The sequence below is a fragment of the Mytilus californianus genome, unplaced genomic scaffold (genome assembly GCF_021869535.1).
Source record: "Mytilus californianus isolate M0D057914Y unplaced genomic scaffold, xbMytCali1.0.p SCAF_7, whole genome shotgun sequence".
Taxonomy (NCBI): Eukaryota; Metazoa; Mollusca; class Bivalvia; order Mytilida; family Mytilidae; genus Mytilus; species Mytilus californianus.
The window spans coordinates 36,829,199-36,848,984 of NW_026262723.1; positions in this window are offsets into that span (position 1 = coordinate 36,829,199).

Sequence of the window (19,786 nt, forward strand, 5' to 3'; positions counted from 1 at the left end):
CTCAAATCTAAAGAGATTAAAGTTGCCATAACAGATAAGATTATTGTCTTTTAACTTTTGATAAAAAGTCAAAAGAAAAGTATTTTATATATATGTATATGTTTTGTATGTTATGGATAGAAGTTTATGTGGTATATTTGTGAGATTATTTTAATGTTTAAAATAAAAAAGAATATAGTGAAATAGATAATTGATTGGGTGAACGAAAGGCTTCAAGAAGCATCCAACCGCTCAATTGTCATCAGCGCTTAATACCAACAGCCATAAAAATCTCCATCAATATAAACATGAGGGGATGATTGCCAATAAGACAGCTGTCCTATAAAGACAAAAGCAAGAAGATATCAACAACAATAGGTAACCGTACGCCTTCACCAATGAGAAGAGCAAAACCCATACCGTATAGTAAGCTTTAAACGCCCGAGAATGGCAATAGGTAAAACAGGTCAAAACAGAAAACCAACTACCTTATTTATATTTTAAACAATAAACAAAGCAAAATAACAAATATGGCATACAGCAGCCATCGACAATCACGGAATTACATGCTCCTGACTTGGGATATATACACAAAGAAAGTGACGAGGTTAAACATCTTTTTTGAGAAACTAACTTCCCCCTAGCCTGGGTTAGCAAAACATGAGAACAACAGTAAAAATCAGTTGGAAAGGGCTTGACCCATCCGAACGACAAGTAGCCCATACAAATTAACCTTACAAAGAAACAAAAATCACAAGGTTCTCGCTATAACTGTAAGCTATACTAGTATAAAGCCAACTTGAACTGATAAATCAGCCAGGTTTTCCAAAACTTAATATCAATCAGTACACATCCAACGAATTCAGTTTAAAGACTTCATAAAAAACTTCATATCTATTTCATTGAAATCGATGTCTCTAAAAATTTGTTAATTTTTGTTAACTAAAACTCAGCTTTTTACCACCATTTCTGTTTATTTGGACAACTGGAATCAATTTGACATTGCTTATTTTATTATATATTAACTTTCTTTGAAATTTCCTAGCAGAAAATATACTTCTACGAAATTGTGAGTTTTTAACAAAAACTGAGCTTTTACGGCCAATTTTTCCCCATAAATTACATAAAAAAATTATTTCAACATCGAGCATCAATTTCAAAAAAACATGTTATACCTTTGTATAGAGTTCGTTGAATTTCTAGCACAAACTTACGTTTCTTAAAATTTTGCTTCTCAATTAAAACTTTTTACCACAATTGTTACACCAAATTTCACAAAATTCGAAAGGGACCTCCCATTTATAGTCATTTACACTGTGCATAAAAGTTACAAAAATCGTTTGATGCTATGCTGACTTATCATACGACGTATGAATTCTGAAAAAAAGACGGACGGACGGACATACAGACAGACGGATATACTATTTATCATCGGACTCTGACGACTCATTAAGGGGACCAGAAGACGTGCATAAAATGGCATTTAACTTCATGAGTTCTATAAACAGCACCATCGTAAAAATTAGATCTGATATTTCGATAATCCGTTTAAATTAAAGTTTCTAAAGGTACAGGCAAACGTCGAAATAATTCTGTTTTTGTAACGAAATCCGGCTAATTCAATAATTTACCAGTTCTACATAGATTTGATTCATAGAAATCTTAAACCTCAATACGAACACTGCGAGAGATAACAAATTGGCGAATATACACACAGGACGATCTAGATCGAACAACAATTAGAAAATTTCTGTCTAGTATGATGGTATGGAAGTGTAGTGTAAGTAATAGGAAAAAGATCGAAAAAAGCTCTCCCGTTCCCTGATGACCAATCAGTTCTATTGGGAGATAAAATAGAGTAGGTTCGTCTTTTTCTGGCATTGCTCGGGAAATAGGTGGATATTTATGTGCATTTATGCTGAATAATCAGGCTGCAGATTTTTGGAAAGCGCATTTATCCTTTTTCTAAAATGTATTTTCTAATTTTATAAGTGTGAGATTTCAACCTATTATGTCACCTCAAACGAGCCTAAATAACTTTTTATTATTATTTAGCAAGGTAAGTCATGATGAAATGCAACAAGTTTGATGCTGCTGATGTCATCTTGAATGATACTGATGTCTTTTAAGGTCATCACATACTTCTACGACAGCACGATTGTTAGACTTGTATTTCCGTTATGACTAAATACCATGTGAGTTGGTCATTTTTTTCTTTTTATGAGTATATTCTACATGTAGCTTTCTGACCCGAACTAGAGAAGTTTCACGGAAGCCCTTTGTTAGCAAAAAGTCTATCAGGTCTGTGTGTGTATGTTTGCATTTAGATCATTACCGAAACTGTTCCACTGAGTTAGTAGATGATATCAAGCAACAAAAACTGCTTATTCGTTGGTATATTTTTAACCATCTGAGCATTATTTTATTGGTATCTGATGTATATTTAGCCCATGTCTGTAGAACAGCCAACAAAATAAGTAACACAATAAAAAGGAAAAGCATTATGAAGATAAACCGTTAACGGCTTTGAACGTTTCTATGTGCAGATAACAAAAGTATTACAAAGTAAGTGCGTCGAAAGTGCCTTTCCTGATTTACATGCGCACCAAAATGATGAAAACCAATACTGTATAAATTCTTGAGTAACTATATGACCATACGGAATCTAACAGAATATCCAAAACAATGTATGGTTAGTTTTGCTTGAGATGTTTGGAACATTTATATCTTGTGCAAAATATTGCCCAAGTCCCCCTTACACACTCATTCACACGACCACGGCCAACATCACCATTGCTTTAATTAGCATCGACTTTATCTTTACTTCTCCTAGTTACATGTACATCCATTTGAACAAAACCTGAAACGTAAATATAAAATTACCCTTTCCTCCCTAAGAGAAGATTGCATTGTTTTATAAAGTGAAATGTATTTCATTTACAGAAACTAAAAGCATTCGACTCAGAAACCTAATATTCCGATGCGGCACTTTGTAATTGATAATGCAATAGTTTGAGTTTGGACGATAATCTCACAACAGATTTCGTAATTAAGTACCCTTTTAGATATTAAATGCGAAAAGAAATTCAAAACATTACAATAGATTTGTAACTTTTTTTTTATTCGAGTGAACTGCTGGAAGCGGAAACGCGCATCTGGCGTACAATATTTTATTCCTGGTATCGATGAATATCATAATCTAAACACGTTTACACTAAAAGTTTACTTTAAAAAAATATTCCTTGCATATATTTGTCATTGTTGGTTAAAAATCATTTTTGTTCTAAAATTAACGCATTTATGATTTTCAGTTTCAAAAATAGAGAATTACCTTCTCTGAACACTCGAGATAAAAATAAATTTTCAATGGCATTTATAGGAACTCCAATGGTCAATGATTGTGTCTCCATCAAGCAAACCACAAGAACTATTATAAAAACTAATCCAATGCGTTTAATTCCTATACCGATACCAAAAGAATGGTCTTCCCATAATTAATCATATAGTTCTTGACAGTAACACTCTTGATTGATTGATTAATTAATGTTTAACGCCACTTTCAGCACTATTGTCCTATTTTGTGGCCGTCAGCTTTTATTGATGGAAGAAGACGGAGTGCCCGGAGAAAACCGCCGACCTTCGGTAGGAAAACTGACAATCCTGGTCAATTAAGTTTGTAGTCGAGCTTACCTGCCACGTGCGGGATTCAAACTCCCAACCTTGCACTTTTGAAGTGAGGATCTTAGTTTATAGGTTTAGTATAACACGAAATGAGTGATTGTGTTATCCCTCTAGGAACACTGGACACAAGCTAAATGGAACGACTTAGTTATTATATGCAGGCTCGTATATAGCTAATAGAAAAATCAAAATTTATAAAAAACCCAAGAGGTTTGTCAAAGAGGTTTGTGTTGCAACGTCTTTTAGTGCCTATTGTTAAATAAGGAGCATTTTGAAACTTGTCGAAGAAACGAGCTCCGTATTGGTTTCAGTTTGAAGGATGTAAACTTTGTATCTAAATAAAGAAAGCAATCTCACGTGTTACCAGTTATTTGTATTCTATCTTCACTCTAAGAGATTGACAATTTTATTCTCTTCATACTTTAAAAAAGCCTCTCTATTATAAATCTAATTTCATGCCGCACACAGTAATGTCTGTTCGTATATAGTTTAAAACGAGCACACTCATTTAACTCTTAAATCATTATAAATACTGATAAATTTATATTGTTTATTCCATGACATTGCAACTGAATAAAATATGTTTTTGTTTGATTGCAATGTCTACCGTAACACATTGTTTCGTTAGAATTTATTTGTTCTATAAATGATTTTGAAAACTGAATTTATTAACTCAGGAACAATTTCATTGGAACTAAATACTGAAACCTGATATGAAAATTGACAACGCCACAGATTATTGAAAAATAAATCTGAGAATTTGAAACCTTGCCATTTTTCACTTGAAAATGTATGCAGTAATGACCTTTAATGTTTAATTCTTTGATCAAAACGAATGAGTGACTACTAAAATACAAATCTATTTTGCTATTGTTCCGATGCGATGTTAACAGTCAAGATATATACTACATGACTAATAGTTCAAAAACAGGAACTAATTCACTTTATGTATCACAAAGAATGTATTTTAAGAAATCGTAGTCTCATTTTACACAAGAAATGTACAAAAGAACATGTAAATTAACGACGGAAACGGTATTTTTAAAAGGAGGAGTTAGTGCCGGCTAATTTTTCCCTTTCTCCAAAAAATATTTTTAAATGAAATGGACAACATATTTTTCATGAAAGTGGTTCATTCTTAAGGAAAAATAAGAAAACAAATAACAAAAATAAAGTGAGTGCTTGTGAATATGAATTGTATTAAGTTGTGTTGTATGTCTGTGTTTTTTTGAGCATTTGCAATAAAAGATATATCTTATATCATATAATTTAAAAGATATATACTTGTTTGATTTTTTCGTTCAGTTGTGTTGTATGTCTTTATGTATGTTTACATAGGTTCAGCTGCTGGATCTAAATTACTGTCAAATTAACCCATTATATTTGATTTGGTTGCTTTCCCAATAATGTCAATGTAACGGAATTATGAACAACCGTCCTCCAAGTTGGAGGTTTAGCTAGCTATAAAACCAGGTTTAGGCCAACGTTTTCTTCGGAAAATGCCTGTACCAACTCAGGAGTATAGTAGTTGCTTTTCACTTTTTCCGTTGTTTGATAGCTCTTAAGTTTGTCCGTTTGTATGGACGTCACCTTTTCGAATTTGCTTTGGAGTTCTGTATTTTTGTTATACTTTTTTATAACATATACATTACTTAAATATGCATATGAAGTTTCAAACAGCAGTTAGTGCTTTGTTGTGTTTTTGTTATTGGATAAATATGTTTTCATTTCGTCATCTTAAAAAGGCTCTTTTGAAATTGAAACATAAAATTTCACTAAAAACTATTAAATGTGTACATTCACTATCATACACGCACTGTATGTTTTCTTCTTTACAAGGGTACATAAATTTATTCCGATACCTTGGACTGACAGGATCAATCCTGGTAAGGTGTAATCTAGAAAAGAGATTTCTTAAAGTTATTCTATAATAGTGATTTATTTCAAAATAAAAATATATAAATGAGGTGTTTACTTTACTTCATTTCCTTTTTTTTTAATTGTCATTGAATGTGAAAAGATCCGACAAGATTGACAACCTATTTGTTACGTTTGGAGGACGTGTTTTTCAACAAACAATAGGCATTCCCATGGAAACTAACTATGCACCTCTTCTTGTCGACTTGTCATTTATTCATATGAGGTGGACTTCATACGGGAACTTCTAAGGAAAAGAAAAGAAGCTAGCACTATCCTTTAACTTTACTTTCCGCTATATAGATGATGTTCACTCAGTTAATAATTCTAAATTTGGTGACTATGTTCAACGCATCTATCCCATCGAACTTGAGATAAAGGATACAACAGAACGGGAACGCTGCTCTTTCCCATAGGAATATTGGATGTTCCCGAATCTTAAATTTCCTACGGGAAATTTATCTTTAAAAGTACATGTGGCCTACTGAAGTGACATTGGGGACATGTGTCAGTTGCCATTTCCCCTTTTTTTAATAATTTTCTGTTGTTGAAAGAATTTTTACAAAATCTTTTACCAGTAAAAAGCTATATTTGCCAGTTCTGGAATGACAAGTTTGTCCCGCACAGCGTTATTCAACACATTTTTAGCAATATTAATGCTTTTTTTGTCCAATTCAAGCAGTTCAGATGCCTGCAGTAAGGACACTATGTTCATTTCTACTATCTTCTCTGTCTCTCGTATAAATATCGTTTGACCCGGAACCTCTCTGGTGCGTATTACATTTTAAGGAGAAAGTATAGAATTTAATATCGGTCAAGATGCAATACTTTTAACAAATCCGATATGCTCTGTCTTTTAGGTATTAAATAGGCCAGTAAATATATAGACACATATTGTATTTGTCTTTAACAAATAAATTTACACGAAATGTTTCGATGCTGTATTATTATGTAGAATATAAAGCATGCATTATATACCTGTCGATCTGTAGTAATCTTCAAAATATTTGCTTTAATTATTTAGTTTTCATCTATGCTCACCCTAAATAAACTGTACATTTGTACTATTAAATACTAAGTAATTGGTTTTTTTTTAAATTATCTGAACAATTAAGAAACAAACTTGAAATACTAAAACAACAAATACTCCAATGTTTATGTAAGGCATGATATCAAAAGTGGGAGAAACAGGATATCACCTCAATATGGGCATGTTGTCGTAAACGAACCTCTTAGTCGACCTTCTATTAGTATTAATGTCTTGTTTAAATGAGATAAATCTCCATTTCTATACTCTAACACCAAACTTGTCGGAATTTGAAGCCTATCCACAGGAACTAAGATGCAGATTAAAAACAAATATGATAGTAAATCCAATTTAAAGCGGATAATTAAACATTAATTATGATTCAGATTCAATAGTTTATTAAAGTATCATCGCATACGACAAACATTTAAAACAGGTTATATGTCACATTCGTGTATATGTATACGTGTAACAGATAAAAGAATTAGAATGTATATATATGAGGCATTCTTTAAAGTATTATAAGAGACTATGTAAAGTACATAAATGTATCAACATCAATCTATAATTATATAGAACATATGCAAGACCATATAATAATTTAGAAGGCTGTTTCTCCTAGTTAAAATGTTTTGATAGGTTTTGACAACAACAAAAACACTAAAAATAAACATATAAATATAGTCTTATATTGAAATATCTTTCAAAATCATAAGATCTTAACATCTTCAAAACTTGATAGGATAACACAATAACCTTTTAAGAACCTTATAAATAATTCCACTGTTTTCCATATTTGTGCATCTGGACCAGTGTCTGTAATTTTGTGTCCAATAGTTACCACTTGGTAGATGCAACCCATATTATATCCCCTGACACAACATCATTAGAAGTGTTTTTCAAACGTTCAAGTAAAATTTCATGGCCAAATTTTGCTATGTCGTTATGCATGAAAAATATGAAGTGTATATAAATGTAGCTGATAATAGCTGTTTAGATTTAAATTAGTTTACTAGTGAATTTGTAGAGCATCAACAATGGACAACAATCATGATACCCGAAAATACTGAAATAGTATGACACTGTATTCATACAAGCATTTGGCAAGAAAATACTGTACTATAGGAGTTTTCATCACGCGTTTGATTGCTTGAAAATGTTTAAAACCTACATTATGCATTTTATACATTTAATAACATTTAAGCATCGTTGCATTTGTCAATGAACTACCGAACTAATAAAATCATTAACGCACCAGAAGTTTAATATATCAAGAATTTAGAACAGTTTCTTTGAGGGACAGTGTTAACCGACAAAAACTCAACGCCGTTTATTTAAATTTCACTAAAAATTATTATAATATTGAAATATTTACATGGTAGTGTACCTATTCAATAAGGACATCAGAATCATCAACATTTGATCATTAGCAGCAGAACATTTCAACGACTAAGAAAGGGAGAGCCTAAATTAGCCATCTGTAACGTTATATAGAGCCGCGTCTATATGACTTTATATACAGATCAGCAACACATGACGAATAGTAGCAACACAGCGTGTAGTTTAATGTTCATGATTGAAGGATCCGTAGTTGTTTACCTCATTGTCCTTTGGCCTTGGGTGGATTTTGTTTTACAAATTATTTCAAATCCCTTTCTTTTGATATGCAGTGTCTTTGAGAAATTTTAAAACATTCAACATTCATTTAGTTAAAGAGAAAAAGAAATTTGAAGATCAATTAATACAAATCAACAATTGCCATTGACAGAAAGGTTTTACTTCCGACTGAAATGTAATGCTGACTTTAATTTAACTCTTTTAAGTTCAATTAGCAAAGTTGTTTCAGAGATGAAAGGAAAGCGTCATATTGCGACTGTAAAATTAAATGGAACATGCTAATAAAGCTCATCATAAACTGACTAATTTTATATAGCAGTATAATTCCACTTGTAAAAAAGAAAGAAACCCAAACTAATTATCAAACAGACTTTTTAGAAACATATAACTAAGGAATAAGTAAAAGTTAATTTCTCTTTAAAATTTTCTAAGTGCAGCTAAATACACTTGTTTGGCAAATAATTTACAGTTTGACTATTAATGATAAATGTCCATACCTTTTCATATATGGATTTTGTAGCTACACTGTAAAATGTTTTTGTTGATAGTAGGAATTTTCTTTTTCTTTTCTTTTTCATATTGAATTATGACACCAATTTATGATAAGAATTGTACTTTTACGGGAAAATGTAAAATTACGAATCAGACGACTGCACTGGTATCTAAAGATCTAAAATCTGCAAGTTAGTTACGGCGAATTAAACATACGGTTGTTGTCTATTTTGGATACCGCCATACATTGATCAATTCCGTTCCGGAAGTTCTTTTCTTCTTTATCAAATTAGTTTAGAGAAGCATGCACATCAGATTTTTCAGATGGTAATGAGAATTTATGAAGCACTTTTGCATCCATGAGTTGAACCATTTAACACGGTGTTACCTTTTGCAGGAAAATTTTATGAACTCCAAAAGGAGAGAGACCGCGTCCGTCGACAGCTTAAGCGTTTCCGGTTATGAATGCATCACCACTATGATCCATGCGTAGTATGATTCCCTAAATGAGACAATTATTTAACCACAGAGACAAAAAGACTTGGATGTTAGCAACGATATAACCAACTGTATGACCATCAACAATGATATTAACCAGTAGTAAGATATAAAAGGTTATTTTATTCATTAATTTTCTTCTTTTATTTTATAAGAAAAGTGTGCTGCTAAATTTCAAATCCATCCATGTCATTAAGCGATTTAGAGAGGGGTTAAATGAAACATTTTAGTGGATTCTATGATTTACCATATATGAGTTTATGTTTCATACTGTGCAGTTATATTTTAACGTTGCATGATTTTGTTTTTATGCTTTATTTCGATATTTGCATAGATATTTTCATTCTGTGTGGTTTTCTTATATATTGTGTGATATTAATATGAGCTAAATTAACTGTTTTGCTATCGGCCAATGTGACTGTATGTTCAAATTATAAATTAGCATATTGAGGGTTATAAAAAAACGATCCTAGACGCATTGATTAAAAAAACCTGTATAATTTTACACATCTTTTAAAAAGATTTTTGCCAAAAAGAAAAATAGACATGTTTGCTTTGAAATTTTTTTAATATAAAACGCTGGGGAGATAAAAGCTCTTTTTTTATTAAATTTTGCAAATAATTTCGTAATTCAACAAGACAACTTCACATTTGTGATAACATTTAGTATACTAGTATTCATAATTTTGTTCGCACAACTAGTTAATAATAACAATTTGTATACAGCAAAAGCCCCCAAGTAATAAAAAAACACCATTGAAACCATTGAACTGCTAACATGTACACACCGAAACATAAAAGAGGAATACCTACATAAGAAATATTCACATCAAGGAAATGTAAATTAACAACAGTAGATCACATGTAGCATAGGGCTTTAATGTCGGATAGAAGACAACCAGGTGATAATATTTATATAGACCCTAGTAAAACCTTTGGGTGAATCGGCAGGTTGGGTTTCAGTCAAACATTTTGTGGGCTGTTGTTTGCCTTTATGTCTTTTTGCTTCCTGTTCTGTTTGACCTTAACGTTTTGATTGACCCCATTTTATCTTAACAATTGTTTGCCTTTACGTCTTTTTATTTGTTCTGTCCTCCTTGACCTTGTTGTTTTGATATACCTCCTTGTTACTAAGCAGTTGTTTTGCCTGTACGTCCTTTGTTCTTTCTGTTCTACTGGACCCTTTGGGGTTTGATTGACCTCGTGTAATCTTAGCTGTTGTTTTCCTTTACATCTTTTTCTTTCTATTTTTCCTTAGCTTATAATTTTGTTTGGCTTCTTGTTATCTTAGCTATCGTTTGCCTTTACATTTTTTTTCTGTCCATCTTGACCTTATAGTTTTGACTGACCCCTTGCTATCTTCTAGTTTTATTCTTTGACAACCAATAAAATTAACTTAAGACGACAGCATCATTTACTTCATACCACTAAACTCCAAGTATAACTTTCTCCGTAACTTTATTTACTTTATATGATCTAAACTGACATAAAATGGTAACCATTGAGGTATAAGGTTTCATACTGACGTTTATTTAATGAATATATTATATAATTTGTCATTTACTTCTGATACATGGTAATACATTAGTAATGCCTGTATTTGAATAGGCAAGGAAACTTTTAGCAATATAAATTTTCAAATGGGAAATACATTATAAATTGAACATTTTGGTAAAGGATTAATAATTTCTTCTACATATTTGAAAACTCTTCTAAATGTCAAACAGAGTATGTATTAAACGATGGCAATGATTAACATTGTTTAAGCTTTGTAAAGTAACAATATCTTTACAAAACTGACAACAATCATTATGCACGAAAAAAATAAAATAATATGACAGTGTATTCATACAAGCATTTGGAAAGAAAATACTGTACTTAAAGAGTTTTCATTTCGCGTTTGTTTGCTTAAAAATGTATGAATCCGGCATTATACATTTTGTACATATATTAACATTTTACCTGTTTACATTTGTTAATAAACTACCGACCTAATAAAACAATTAACGTAATAAAAGGTTAATATATCAAGAATGTATAACAGTTACCTGGAGGTACAATATTTACTGACAAAACTCAACACTGTCTATTTTAATTTCACTAAACATTATAATTATATTGAAATATTTATGTGCAAGGATACCCATTCAATGAGGACATTAGCATCATCAGCATTTGATCAGGAAGAACTTTTCAAAGAACGAGAAATTAAAATAACTCATCTGTAACGTTAGTGCCGCGTCTATATGTCTGTATAAACAGACCAGTTACATGACAAATTGTAGCAGCACAAAATGTAGTTCAATGTACATTATTGAAGGCTGGACGGGTCCATACTTGTTGACATGCTTGTCCTTTGGCCTTGTGTGGATTTTGTTTTACAATCATATCAAATCCCCTTATTTTGATATGCAGTGTCTTGGAGTAATTTCATAACATTCAACATTTGTATAGTTAAAGAGACGAAGAAAATTGAAGATTGATTTATAAAAATCAACAATTGCCACTGAAAAGAAAGTTTTTCTTCCGACAGAAATGTAAAGCTGATTTTAATGTTACTAATCCAAAGTTCAATTTAGCCAAGTTGTTTCAGAGATGAAATGAAAGTGTCATATTCTGATGGTATAATTAAATTGAATTTGCCAACATAGCTCGTCCTAAATGGACTAATTATATATAGCAGTACGATTCTACTTAAAAAAAAGAACGAAAACGGAAATAACTATTAAACAGACTTTTTAGATACATTTTACTAGGAATGAATATTAGTTCTCTTTCAAAAACTCTACATTTAGCTAAATAAATTTGTTGGTATATCATAAACAGTTTGACTGTTAATGATAAATAAACTCATCATAGATACAAGGATTGAAATTTTGACGCGCGTTTCGTCTACAAAAAACTCATCAGTGACGCTCGAATCAAAACAAGTAAAAAAGGCCAAATAAAGTACGAAGTTGAAGAGCCTTGAGGACCAAAAATTCCTAAAAGTTTTGCCAAATACAGCTTAGGTAATCTATTGCTGAGGTAGAAAAGCCTTGGTATTTCAAAAATTCAAAGTTTTGTAAACAGTTCATTTTAAATTATAACCATATCAATGATAATTCATGTCAACACAGAGGTGCTGACTACTGGGCTGGTGATACCCTCGGGGAATAAAAACTCCACCAGCAGTGGTATCGATCCAGTGGTTGTAAATAAACTCATTATAGATACCAGGATTGAAATTTTGTATTTGCGCCAGACGCGCGTTTCGTCTACAAAAGACTCATCAGTGACGCTCGAATAAAAAAAAGTTTAAAAGCCAAATATAAATGTCCATACCTTTTTATTAATGGATTAATAGTTACACTGTACAATGTTTTTGCTGATAGTATGCATTTGATTTCTCTTTTCTTGTTCATATTGATTTTTGACACTAATTAATGATAGCCATTGTACTTTTACGGAAAAATGTAAAATAACGGATTACACAACTATACTAGTATCTAAAGATCTAATAACATTAATGGTACAATTGTTTTGCACCAGATACGCATTTCGACAATAAATGTCTCTTCGGTGATGCTCGAGTCCAAAATATTTGAAAATCCAAAGCTACTAGAACTTGCACGTTAGTTACGGCGAATTTTAATGTACGGTGGTTACTGCCATACTAAGTACATTGATCAATTTCGTTTCGGAAGTTCTTTTCTTCTTTACATCAAATAAGTATAGAGTAGCATGCACATTAGATTTTTCAGATGGTTTAATGAGAATTTATAAGGCACTTTTGCATCCACGAGTTGAACCATTTAACACGATGTTACCTTTGCAGGAGTGACACGCTCTCAGTAGGTCAAAGAACAATTCAATAACTCTTTGGTAGTAGATTAAAATTGTATACAAAATTATGCTGTTCAATTCTCCAATTTCGTTTCAATTCAGAACTTCAGTTGGATAAAGTTTAAGTTGAACAATAACAAATTTGTAACAAGAAAATCAAGGATACGTCTGCGAAAGCTGCTAAATTTTACATTATAAACTATTATTACGAAAAGAGGGATACAAAATTGAATAAATCTTATAGTTTTTGTTATTCTAATGAATAAATCGAGAGTTGCATGTCATTTTGAATGAACACAGGAAAATGTCTGGATCTGCATCTGATGAGCGTTATTCTAAAGACATAATTATTGAGACCAAAACCGGATGGGTTAAAAGACACCATTGGTATTATTATGTGAAATATTCAGACTTCTTGTACCGTGGTTTAATGATAAAAAAAGGGGGAAATTGTCTATCGCTAAAATAGGCTTTTTTAATTTTAGTTTTCACTTAAACGAGTTACAAATCTGGCGTTAAAACAATCAGATGTCAAAAGTGTAACACCGCTCGAAAATTCCGCTATATATTTCATATTTACACACATTATTTTTAGATTGGAATGTCCTTCAAATTTTCTTGTTATATTTGCTTGAAATGTTTAGCAATAAATACAAAAATATCGGCTGCGTCTTGCAACAGTTTTGGAATATTCGTATTATTTACTCTTAAAGAAAAATCACTGTTTAAAGTCTTATCGTAATCTTAATTTCTCGAATTAAAAAATGAATAAGTTTATATCATGAAATGTGTATGGAATAATGACACTTAATTTCATGACTTGTATCTAAAGAATGATTTCTCAGTAATGACGTGTCATCATAATATTTCATAATAACCATTAAAACTACACACATATCTTAATTTAGATTGTCCTAAGGATTGCCCAATTTGAATAATTTTTACCATTACACATAGAAATATCTGCAGAGTCTTTCAACAGCTTTTAAATGTTTTGCATTATTTATACTTTAGACGAAATCACTATCTAAACACAAATCTGAATTTCTCTAATTGAATTAAAAGATGAATGGGTTTATAACATGACGTGTTAAGAGAATAATGACACTTAAATTTCATAACTTGTATATGAAGAATGGTTTATCAGTAATGTCATGTTATGATAATATTTCATAATAAACCATAAAAAAATAAAACAACACGTTATAAATGTCATGAGGAATCCTCAAAGCCGAATATTTGAAAGGAAAAACTACACTGTGACATTTATAAAAATCATTTAAATTGAAATAAGTCTCCGACAAATTGAAAAAAAAGCAAATTGTATTTATATGAAATAAATAATTACAGAATTATCGAGTGGTGGTACACTTTGGCGCTAAATTGTCTGATTTCTTCCCTAAAAAATAATCTCCGTCGACTTAAACCAAGGCTGCAACTCCTCTAGTCAAGTTTACCTTTGACGGTTATGTTTGCTATGTTAAGGTTTTTTTCGGCTCAAACGCTCTTCAAATATTATATATTTTTGGCTTCCAACATGTTCAACACCTTTAGTTTAATTTCGAACGTACTTGATACAGCGTATTCAAGAAACATGTATCGTTCGTTAAAAAGTCAGTATCATGCATGTGGTTTGTTTTGTTTACTTTAGTTTTGAATTTGTTTTGTTTTGTTTGTTTTATTTTTGTTGCTGTTGTTGTATGTGTTTTTCATATACATATCATGTACACTATCTTCATTTAACCTTCTTCTTTAGTATTTGGTAGTTATCATTATTTCCGGAAATGTGTTGATGAATAAATTTCTTTTTGTTTGTATTTTTTCATCTGTTTTATAAATATGATATTATTATGTATCAATTAAAAACGAACTGGCTATTTTAGATACTGAAGCTAAAAGTATAACATAATTTCTGTTGATATACCTTCCAAGAAAAACATGTTATCCTTGAATTCACATAATATGTAATTTCATCCCACTTTTTGTACTTAAACATAAGGTTCTTAGCCGTTATCTCCAATTTCGGAAATGATTGACTGAATAATAAATCGAAAGTAATCTGAACCATCAAATGTTATAGGAAAGCTGAATCTTAATTAAACAAAGGAGGTGAGATATCTGTTGAATTTGATGATGACAACAAGATGTAATTTCAAGATTACTAACGAATTGGTGTGACTTATTACGTGTGGCAAATGTGTTACGTGTTTGTTGTTTTATAATGCTGTAAAATGTATGTACATTGCGATAGTTTCTCCAATTTTTATCGATAGAATATATATATGTAAATAATATAAAACCGATTTTCCTTGTAAAATCTCGAAAAAAAGGTTCTGATAAAATGTTGATATTGTTTTGGAATTTATGATAATGAGAGCATTGTATACAAAAAACAGCCTTTTTGTCTCAAATGTGTTTTTTAATTCATATTTCATTGTTTTTCAAAATAAAATTTTCTGTACTAATGTGAAATCATTATTGTTCATGGGATACCATAGCCTATTAACGTGGAATTTATTGGTATAGGTATACCACGAATTTAAATGTTTAACGATTTACACATGTTCTATAGGCTTGAATGACTTAGGCAAAACCCCGAAATCAAATATCCCTAAAAATACGTCTATTCATTAATCCACGAATATTGGTATCCACAAAAATTAATCATCCACATATTGTATTGTGATTATACTCAGAATAAAGTGGTCTTACTTAGCATGTGCCTCATTTTACAAGGACAGTTGTGAGACCACTTTTTTGAAGTGTGAACGTTTATTATACCCCCGCTTTGAAAAAAGGGGGTATACTGTTTTACATCCGTCTCTCCATCCATCCGTCCATCCGTCCATCCTTCAGTCCGTCAGACCGTCCCATAAATATTTTTCCGCGCATCTTTCTCAGAAACAACATTACAAGGATTTCTGAAATTTTATTTCAGGGGTTATATGAGTCAGCTATACCGTGTGATGCGTTTTCAGATTCATCACTCAACAACTTCCTGTTTACCGAACACTTATATCATTTTACACATGACATCCAAGTTGAAAATTTTCGTCACATTTTCTCAGGAACTACATTACGAGGATTTCTGAAATTTGGTTTCAGTGTTTATATAAGTCAGCTATACCGTGTGATGCGTTTTCAGATTCATCACTCAACAACTTCCTGTTTACCGTCAAGTATTTGTGCTGGGGGTATCATCAGTGAGCAGAAGCTCGCAGTTTCACTTGTATATGACTGTTCATTTAATACATGCCAAGCATTCTAGAATACGTTTTTTACCCAAATATACTTACTGGACATTATACCAGTTCAAAATTGTGAAAAACTTGTTGATTATAAATTAGTTAATTAGATACATATATCATGTGTATGTTATATTTCAATCGCTTATAATGATCACCCAAAATGATCCAAACACGTATAACAAAGATAAAAACTTACCATGAAATCACACAACTGTTACTAAATAGTATTAAATTATCAACATCGCAAAATATTCATCATTAGTTTTATTTTGTTATTTTTAAATTTGTTGTTATTAATTACGGAATTTAATATTGATACATATATCAGCTCTAACAATTCTTTGAAAGTCTCTGTTAAATCTATTTACATTTTTTCTAGACATGGTGATTGAGAGCTTTAACTATATATTCATGATATTGTTCATATACATTTGTCTATAATTGTTGAAGACCGTAATGGTAACCTCTAGGTGTCCTTTTTGTTGTTTTCTTTTGTATTTTGGTTGCTGTTTCATGAACGTATACTTACATTTTTTTTTATTATTATCAATATAACTTTTCTTACAATTATCTTGATTCTTTTGTCGAAGCACAATGCACATGTACTGTGGATTCATTATAATTTGTTGGATACCAATTTTCGTGGATTTCGTTGGTACAGGTGAACCTTGAAATTAAATGTTTAACGAATAACAAATTTTCTATAAGCTTGTATGTTTTTGTAAAATTTCCTTAACCCACGAAAATTGGTACCCACAAAAATAAATGAATCCACAGTAGTTTTTTTTATTCTTTCAAGTGATAAATTAAGAAAACGTCTTTAATGTTATCAATCATGCAAAAGGAATTTCACTTTTTTGTCATATTTGCGATTCCTATATTTGTCTACCTGGTCATCTTGTTATTCAGATTTTAAGGTCCTGTCTTTCTTTCAATTTTCCAGTTTAGAGACAAGTACTAGTCATATATTAGTTTAGTATCAAAGTGTGTGAAACAATGATGTATGTTTCCATTATCTCGAGAAGCCCTTAATCAAATATACATAAATTCTTTTAACTTGATTTAAACAATTTTGTCACGAATGGTTCAAAAACAATAAACCATGATTTATTTTATTATAGATTTATACCTTGCCACAAAAACCCGATATGTGGGCGACCTTAAACGTATACGTTCCGTATACCAAGATATGTTGACGTAATTGAAATGACCTTGCAAATTCCAAATAATAGAAAGTCATTGCAACACTAAATAACATCCACAACTTAGAGTAATAAATACTGAAGGATCACATAAATAAACATTATCAATTTGTTCGATAACATTGTAACTCGAGGAAAGCAACATATCACAAATAAAGGTTAATCACCGGTTTTTGAGCAACTTGCATTTAATCTATAGACGCAATGAATATAAAACATGATTGCAAATATCTTAGAAAATAAAACAGATTCAATTAATTGTTAGTCCTAATATTAATGTTAGTTTCTTCATCTTTATTAACGAAACTTTTGATATATAAAAAAACAAATTTGAGAAGTAATTCTTCGTCAGTTCATTCTACCTTAATAAAAATAAAAAGCGTTGGGTCTTACTACGCGATGGAAATAACTCCAGAATTGAAAATGATGTCCACCATCAAAAAATATAAGGCATTATAAACGCCAGTACTAGACCATAGCTACGTTAGTTTTTATTTTATTTTAAGGCTTGAAAATAAACAATATATCAAGAGACAATTTATGAAAGGTATTCATATGTGAGATAAAAGTTCAGATATTACAGCAAAGTAAAGACAATCGCTAGCATTTACTGAAGTGTTAGCAAACATGACTTTGCACAGGTCGACATAATTTTTATTTATAGTAAAGTCTGATTTTAAAGACTAAACATTCAATGCACAAAGTTTTGTACCCCCAGGCATAGAATGTATAAGCCAGAATTTGGCACAACTGTGGTTTTTTAACGTGCTATTGAACTTCGTTATTATTTGGTTGTTAAACTGTTTGAATTTTTGAACCACTGAACAATTTTACAATTACAATCATGTTACCTTTGATACATTTTTACTCCTATTGGTCCGATGCAACTGCTGGTTGACGTTTCGTTCCTAATGGAATCATTCAGCACTCCTGTAATGACATGTTATTTCATTGATGCTGTCCTTTTCATTAAATTTACTGTCAAAATTTTTTAAAATCGTTCAAAGTATTGAGGTTCTTCTGCACATCTCTTCCACCCCTACCCCCATACATAAATGACTTCATCAAAGTCATAAAAATTTTAAGAATTTCTGGTTTTCAAACTCTTTTTAAAAAGAAATTGATATATAATTGGTTTTCATTCGAGCCCCACTGATTAGTTTTACGTAAACAAATAGATTTTCTGGCGAATCAAATTTTAAACCTTACATCTTATCTAAGTTTTTGATTAATACAGTTAAGAACGTTCCAAACTGGAAATGATATATTTAATGATTGCAACAAATCCTGCAACGCGCAACAGCCATGCAGCAATTCTTCGATGGACCTTTGCAAGTAAACCAATAAATAAAAAATAGTTTTGGTTTCGATTTATGGGGGAAATGGATTGAGCGTTTTAATATCTTACAAATTAACTGTATTATTTATAATCTTGCATATTTTTTAAGTTGAATTGTCAGTACTATAGGCTTTTTAATTTTCAAACATTGAGAGGAAGCAAAGGAAGTAATATCTTTATCTTTGAAAATAACCGTTTCACATTTTTTATTTCTTAAGATATGCTTGAAATAAACACTGAAGTGACGTTTTGGATTTCAAAGAACGTAATCTATCTATCACTGTTGAATTATTTAGTCAGGGATTTGGTTGACACAAAATACTTTCAACCTTCACTAAATTATATCATAGATACAATGAGTTGGTTTGGACGTTTAGCTGTACATGTACCTGTAGAAAACTTATTACAAACGTGATAGTGCATCTTAATTTTTACGGTGATTTTGTTTATTGAAAAAAACTTATCGATCCCTTAAAGAGACCTATTTTAAAATGATACCAATTAAAAACCGTAATTTAATCTTTGAATATTGCTCTATCGTTATAAAAAGTTTCCTATCAATGAATTAAAACCAAAGTACATATACTACTATAAACCTTTGAACATTCATTGCTTTCTGTCGATACCAATATTTTGGCATTGCAAAAATATGTTTTTCCCTGACTGTAAATGACGTCTTTACACTAAATCCATAAGATGTTTGATGTATACGGATCAATATGTTAGTCTTAGATACATGATTGTTTAATTAGTTGCTATTGGCTTTGCACTAGCCTTCAGTAACTGCGAGTACTCTCAGATTAGTACGCTGTGTCTTTAATGTTCTGTTAGTTGTTTTTGTTTCAGCTGATTTTGATAGTTTGTTCTTATGTTGTGCTGCTACAACACTGACCTAGGTTATGGACAGGGTTGGCCGACCGCAAATATGTTTAACACCGCTACATTATGTATGTGTTTGTCC